An 8,284-nucleotide genomic window follows, 5' to 3' on the forward strand; every position below is an offset into this window, starting at 1 on the left:
GGAGGGCAGGGCCCTCCCAGCACAATTATATCCAACAACTGTAGTTGTAAGCTTGAACCTATGGTCTGAACACATGGCCCCACGTGCCTGAATGATATAGGCTTGATAGAGTTCAGGTGCATGTAGTTGAGTAGGATTGAAACCCAGGAGAATGCTGTAAACATCTTGGTCATGCCCTTACTTTGCCTGGTAGCATCTGCTATAAAATAAAGGCATGGCTGTGGGTGTAGTCTCTGTCTCTCAGAGAAGCAGCGTCCCACTGAGACCCGGCTTTCATTCTCTTGTCTGTCTTTTCTAAGCCTTTCAGCCGCCCCGACTCAGGTTCACCCCTGGCCGTGCTGGCATGGCACACTTTAGAAAGATAACGCCTCCATGCTCCCAGGGTGGGTTCCTGCCTCAAACCCTGCCCTTATAGGAAACAGCTTCAGGAAACAGCTCGGGGGAGGGTGCAGCCGTTGCCAAGACAACCCCTGCAGGACTGACTTTCTTCCGCTTGGTCGGGGCGGTTCTGGTCGTGATGAACACCACCCAGGGTTTTTATAAAAGTAGATTCCACCCCTTCTTGCTCATTTTAGATTACAGTAGTGGCCACTGCCACTACTGTAATCTAAGCCACCAACCTATTCTCACTTGGACCATTGCAATCACCTCCTAACTCATCTCCCTGCCTCCTACAATTTATTATTTACACAGCAGCCCATTTTCAAAATGCAAATCAGATTATATCACTCCTCTGCTTAAAACTTTCCAGCAGCTTTCTAGTGTTCTTGGAACAAAATCCCAACCTCTTACCATGGTTTTCAGTCTTATGAGATCTGTCTCCTGCCTCCCTCTCCCATCTCCTCAAGTACCACTCTATCAGACTCTGATGTGCATTCCCAAGTACTACCTATCATATCTTTCTATTCATTTACATCATCACACTCATAACAAAATAATATTTCTTCACTTATGTTTCTTTCTTTTCCTTCTAGAAGATGAGCACCTTGAGAGTAACCCATAAAAGAGAGTCAATAATTACTTGTTAAAAATATTGAGACAGCCCTAACCGGTTTGGCTCAGCGGATAGAGCCTCGGCCTGCAGACTGAAGAGTCGCAGTTTCGATTCTGGTCAAGGGCATGTACCTTGGTTGCGGGCACATCCCCAGTAGGGGGCGTGCAGGAGGCAGCTGATCGATGTTTCTCTCTCATGGATGTTTCTAACTCTCTATCCCTCTCCCTTCCTCTCTGTAAAAAAAAAAAAAAAATCAATAAAATATATTTAAAAAATATTGAGACATATGTCCTAACATTTTAATTTGAGACTATAAGAATTGTATGCCTTTTAAAATTTAAAGATTTTAAGAAAATAACCAATATATCTCTAAAAGAACATCATTCCTAATAACCTTAATATCTAAAATCTTTGAACTAGGCACTATACTAACTATTGGCTTTAATCTTCCACCTTCTGAACACATTTTACGAATAAGAACACTAAAATTTAGAGGTTAAATAATGTGTACACTGTCCTATATAATAAAAGCCTAATATGGTAAGTGTCCAGTTGTCCAGCTGTCTGTTCAACCAAAGTATAATACGCTAATGATATGCTAAGGCTGCTCAACTGCTCGCTATGACGTGAACTGATCACCAGGGGGCAGACACTCCAACAGATAGGTTAACTTGCTGCTGGGGTCCGGCCGATAGGGACTGAATGAGATGGGCTGGACATGCTGGACCCCCCCCCCCCCGTAGTCCCACCCCCACTGGCCAACTTCCTGCATCCCTCCCCGGCCCCAGTTGTGCACTGGTGGGATCCCTCGGCCTGGCCTTCGCCCTCTCCCAACCCGGGACCCTGAGGGGGATGTCAGAGAGCCGGTTTTGGCCCCATCCTGCGGGCCTCTAGTATATAAATAAGAAGTGATAAAGTCAGAACAGTAGAGACACACAGCATTATTTCCATGGTATATTGCAGGGCTTCTAATCATTCTTAGTCATTCAACAAAGTTTTAGTTAGAACCTACTGTATGTCAGGTATTTGGTAGTTACTTGGTGGGATGTGGTCAGTGAGGAATATAAAATGGATTAGCATATAGGTCCTGCCAACGAGGAGCTCAGAGCTCAGTCTTCAATGTAAAGACTCAAGACCGCCTTGTCCAATGACAAGCGTGTTCTCTCGGTAAAACCCATCGCCATGCATAGGAAAACTTATTTCAATTGGTATTTAGCAGAAATGAAGTCTGGAAAAAACACATGCTGTTAAAAGTGACTTGGTGAGTATTTTAAAAACTTCGAACAAAATATATACAATAAATGTCCTAGAACTAGATTGGTTAAATAATCAATTCACAGATTCAGGACACACCACACCCCAGCTGCTTGGAAACCCACTTTTGGCAGGAAGTGTTACCAAACACACTGAGTCATTACATCTTCCTGGTTGTGTAAAGAATTTAGGTTAGGCTGCCACACTGCGCAGAATTCTCATGAAGGATTCCTCCAGGTTTCAACATTTTATCTGTTCTGTCTGTTTCCTTGTGTCAGCAAATAGTTTGACTACTTGATTTGGCTTATAGTTAATATAACACTTTCAGAAACTCTAATAGCCCAACTACTGTCCCTCCTTTAATCTTGTTTGATCTCTTCCTAGAAACTAGTTTCTTATCTCCTTATCTTGTTCAAGCTGCTTCCCAACACCTCTGGTATTCATTAGCCATTGAATTATTCCACCCCTGGATGTCTATGACTAATTTATTTTGCTTGGCTGGATAGCCAACAGGGGCCAGGGCAACAGCACCACCTGGAAAAGAGGCTCAAATGATTCCTTGAAGTGATGGCCTTACCTAGAAGAGGAAATAGAGAACAAGTGAGAATCAATCACAGGTGCTTTGATGGAAAATAAGCCACAAATCCCCATGGTCCTCCATTCTTCCACCAGGGCTTGCCTCTTGTTCATGCCTCACAGCAGGGAAGCTCCCTCATCTAAAATGCTTCAGCAACAAGCATCAGGAGCCAGCTGTATTTCTCCAGCTTCTCTCACCATCGTCCCCATGGCTACCATTCATGCAGTATGTGTGGTATTCCATACTCTCTTACCACCAGTTCTTAGCACAAGCTGTTCCCTTTACTTGAATCACTCTTCCCTTTCTGCTCTCCTCCCTCCATTTCTGAGTAACTTTTGCTGTCAAGGTCTCAGATTAAACATAACTTCCTACAAGAGTTTTCCCTAACAGCCTCCATCAAGCAAGAAAGATCCTGCTGCTATGTGATCCCAAACTCTCTTGTGCCTCTGTCCCTTCTCAGAGATTTTTTAATAATTACCTAACCAACCATAATCTCCCATATACTAGAAAATTTCAGGGCAGTAATCATGTCTCTCACGCCCCCTAGTGTAGCCTAGTGCCTAGCAGAGTTCAGACATTGAAACAAAGCAAATATTTCTTTGCTGAATGCATATATAAATTCTTAGATCAAATTATGCTCCTCAATAAACATCTGATACTCCACCATTTAGGTCGAGCCTCAACAACTCAAAACAACTGGCTCAAAATCAACATTCATTCAGCCGAACTCTTTTGAGCTTGAGGAAGAGCCCATCACCACTGCCTACTTCTGCCGGTTCACCTGGAAACACACCTTGTAACCAAAGGGAACCTGGAATATAGCTCTACTGACTTTCAAGTCCTGAGCAAGGGAACCAGTCAAGACTTGCTTTGTTGCAACTAAAATAAACTAAATTCAAAATGGTATAATAAGAAGGAAGAAAAGGGAGAGAGGAAGGACACTTGTTAATTTACATAAAGAGAGCTGGCCTCTTTCCCAGTTCTCCCCAGGACTCCGCCAGCAGTAGGAGTCTCCACCTGTCTAGCCATCCACCTAGGTTACTTTCTTGCCTCAACCTCTGTGTTAGCTTCAATCTATTCAGTGAGAGGAACGTTCACAGGGTATTCTGTAGACACTTTCAGCACTCTCTCAATGTTCATACATAAAATCCCAAAGAGCCCTGGCCGGTGTGTCTCAGCTGGTTGGAGTGTCGTCCTATACACTGAAAGGTGGTGGTTCGATTCCTGGTCAGGGCACATACCAGGTCTCGGGTTCGATCCCTGGCCGAGGTGCCTGTGGGAGACAACCTATCGATGTCTCTCTCTCTCTCTTCCTCTCTCTAAAATATCAATAACATTTTTTTTTAATCCCAAAGAAAGATTTTGGGATCAACCTGGCTGACTTGGGACAGGTGCCTATACTCAGGCTAATCACTGGAGATAAGAAAGTGGGGTATTATGATAGATTATACCTAAAAATTGAGATCTAAAAGACAAGAACAAGTAAAATCTCAAACAGGATATCTATAAAGGCAAGAAACACTGTAAAGATACATTATTTCACCAAGCACATATTCAATCTATAAGAAAAATATCTTTTCCCAGACTTTTAGACTTCTTAATATGCTTCTTAGACTAGAGTTGTGCTTTTAAATAATGTTCATTATATAAGTAAAGGTCAAGATATTTTTGTGACCTTTAAAATTCTCACCTGAGGATATGTTTGAGAGAGAGAGAGAGAGAGAGAGAGAGAGATGAGAAAGATACATCAATCAGTTGCCTCCCATACTCCCATACACTCCAGGACAGGGGATCAAACCCGTAACCTAGATGTGTGCCCTGACCAGGAATCAAATCCACAACCATTTGATATATGAACCAATGCTCCAACTAACTGAGTCACCCGGCCAGGGCTTTTTGTGACTTATTTTAATCTTGCTTTTTGTTTTGTAAGAGAACCACTTTCCTCAATCATCTCGTGGCCAGAATTAAATGTTAATCGTCGCCAAGTTCTCAGTCTGGACTGTTCAGGCTATAAGCAAAGCTATAGAGCTCAAAGGCTGCCATATTAAAAGGGAAGATTTTTTCCTTCCTTCCTTCCTTCCTTCCTTCCTTCCTTCCTTCCTTCCTTCCTTCCTTCCTTCCTTCGACATATATTGGTTGCCTCCTGCACACGCCCCCACAAGGGCCAGAATTAAGCCTGCAACAGATATATGTGCCCTTGACCAGGAATTGAACCCTGCAGTCTGCAGGCTAACGCTCAGGGGTCCTCAAACTACGGCCCGCGGGCCACATGCAAATACAAATATTGTATTTGTTCCCGTTTTGTTTTTTTACTTCAGAATAAGATATGTGCAGTGTGCATAGGAATTTGTTCATAGTTTTTTTTAAACTATAGTCCGGCCCTCCAACGGTCTGAGGGACAGTGAACTGGCCCCCTGTTTAAAAAGTTTGAGGACCCCTGCTACACTGAGACAAACTGGCTAGGGCAAAAGGGAATATTTCCTAACAATGAAGTCTCAAAATGCTGTTGCCTCCTGTTTCTTGCCCTCACTACACTGAAGTAATGCTTTCAAAGCAATTATTAGTCGATCCTCACAGTCTTGTGTAAGAAATTTTAATGTGTAAGCTTAGTGCAGTAAACTAAGCGATGGCTAGAGATTACCCTTGGACTAAGTGGTAAAAATAAACTGGAATAGAATGAACATAATTTAAGAAGACCATTTATTTTGGTAAACTAAATTGTCTGGAGGAATAGCCACCTGGACCCGGGTTATTTTATGCTTTCAGTCCAGCAGAGTACTTCTCAGAGCAGGCAAATCAATTTAACAGATGTTAGAAGATGCAGTAAAATAAAACATGTTTCATTTGGACTAAACTAAAAAGCAAACAAACAAAAAACCCCTGATAAAATGGCTGATAAACACCATTTCAATGTAAAATTTCCAATCAAGTTGAAAAAAATTTAGTCTTTGTTCTTAATAAATCTGCTAAGTTATGTTACTATGAACTAAAGTTATTTTAAGTTTAAATGTGCATTTGGTGCTTAATCAATTTATTTTATTATCTTTACACACATCTTATAGAAAAAAATATTTGTAAAAGCTGTATTTATCACTGGTATGCACATGGAAAAATACGTTTTTAAAGAAATGGATAAATATGGCTCCAAATTTTTCATTTCTTTGACAGTCCACTGAATAAAATATTGGTGAATTAATTCAGAAAAATAAAACGTTGGTTGCCTTCTTTAATTTGCAGCTTTTTGTTGCTGCTGTTTCTATTATGTGTTAGGCACTTGGCTTGTTTTTTTGTTGTTGATTTTAATAGCTGTGTTTAATCCTTGAAACCTTACAAGGTAAGCATTAATATTCCCATTTTACAGACAAGGAAACAGAGACTAAATTAAGCAACCTGTCCAAGGTCACACAGAAAACAGCAGTCTGGCTCCAAATGAAGTCTATGTAGTTCCTATGCTGTTTCTTTAGGCCTCACAGCTTCAAGCAAAACAAATGTCACGAATTGGCAATTAACTACAACTGCATGGTGAATTTGCTTTCCAGGGCTCAGCTCTAAGTCCTTTTTCATCTACACTAATAAAAGAGAAATATGGTAATTGGCGTACGACCGCTACCCTTCCCATTGGCTAATCAGGGAGATATGTAAATTAACTGACAGCCAAGATGGCGGCCGGCAGCCAGGCAGCTTAAAGCAAACATGAGGCTTGCTTCCTTCATTGAAGGAGGAAGCCAACGTTCCCCACCTGCGCTGCCGGCCTCTGAGCTGGCAGTTTGAAACTTTGTAACACTTTCAGCCGGCTGGGATCTCAGAGCTGAAGTTATACATTGTTTCGATTATAGAACCAGCAGCAGAAGCCTCAGAGCTAGAGCCAGAGCTAAAGCTGGCCCAGAATAAAAAAAGAAAAAAGAAAAAAAAGGAGCGGTTGGGAGCTTCAGTCACCCGCAGAGCCTGAAAACAGCCCTCAGCCCCTCACCCAGACTGGCCAGGCACCCCAGTGGGGACCCCCACCCTGAAGGGGGTGTGACCAGCTGCAAACAGCCATCATCCCCTCATCCAGGCTGGCCAGGCACCCCAGTGGGGACCCCCACCCTGAAGGGTGTGTGACCAGCTGCAAACAGCCATCATCCCCTCATCCAGGCTGGCCAGGCACCCCAGTGGGGACCCCCACCCTGAAGGGGGTGTGACCAGCTGCAAACAGCCATCATCCCCTCATCCAGGCTGGCCAGGCACCCCAGTGGGGACCCCCACCCTGAAGGGGGTGTGACCAGCTGCAAACAGCCATCATCCCCTCATCCAGGCTGGCCAGGCACCCCAGTGGGGACCCCCACCCTGAAGGGGGTGTGACCAGCTGCAAACAGCCATCATCCCCTCATCCAGGCTGGCCAGGCACCCCAGTGGGGACCCCCACCCTGAAGGGGGTGTGACCAGCTGCAAACAGCCATCATCCCCTCATCCAGGCTGGCCAGGCACCCCAGTGGGGACCCCCACCCTGAAGGGGGTGTGACCAGCTGCAAACAGCCATCATCCCCTCATCCAGGCTGGCCAGGCACCCCAGTGGGGACCCCCACCCTGAAGGGGGTGTGACCAGCTGCAAACAGCCATCATCCCCTCATCCAGGCTGGCCAGGCACCCCAGTGGGGACCCCCACCCTGAAGGGGGTGTGACCAGCTGCAAACAGCCATCATCCCCTCATCCAGGCTGGCCAGGCACCCCAGTGGGGACCCCCACCCTGAAGGGGGTGTGACCAGCTGCAAACAGCCATCATCCCCTCATCCAGGCTGGCCAGGCACCCCAGTGGGGACCCCCACCCTGAAGGGGGTGTGACCAGCTGCAAACAGCCATCATCCCCTCATCCAGGCTGGCCAGGCACCCCAGTGGGGACCCCCACCCTGAAGGGGGTGTGACCAGCTGCAAACAGCCATCATCCCCTCATCCAGGCTGGCCAGGCACCCCAGTGGGGACCCCCACCCTGAAGGGGGTGTGACCAGCTGCAAACAGCCATCATCCCCTCATCCAGGCTGGCCAGGCACCCCAGTGGGGACCCCCACCCTGGCACAAATTTTTGTGCACCGGGCCCCTAGTGTCTATTATAAAAAGGAGATTCATGTCTGAGTGGATGACTAAATTAAATGGCTTTTAAGGCTATTTTGAAGGACTCAGAAACATTCTGAAATTTTAACAACTCTGGAAAATATCCACTTCTTCCAGGTAAGTGTTCAAGCTAACAGCAGGTGAAAAATATTATCTCTGTGTATTAGTGTAGTCTTTTTTTTTTAATCATAGTTGTCATTTCTTTTTTTTATTGTTTTATTGCTTAAAGTATTACAAAGAGTATTACATATGTCTCCTTTTTGTCCCTGCCCTTAACAATCCTCCAGCCTCCCCTACCCCCCAGTGTCTTAAGTCCATTGGTTATGCTTATATGCATGCATACAAGTCCTTCGGTTGATCTCTTACCC

The sequence above is a fragment of the Myotis brandtii genome, unplaced genomic scaffold (genome assembly GCF_000412655.1).
Source record: "Myotis brandtii unplaced genomic scaffold, ASM41265v1 scaffold136, whole genome shotgun sequence".
Classification (NCBI taxonomy): Eukaryota; Metazoa; Chordata; class Mammalia; order Chiroptera; family Vespertilionidae; genus Myotis; species Myotis brandtii.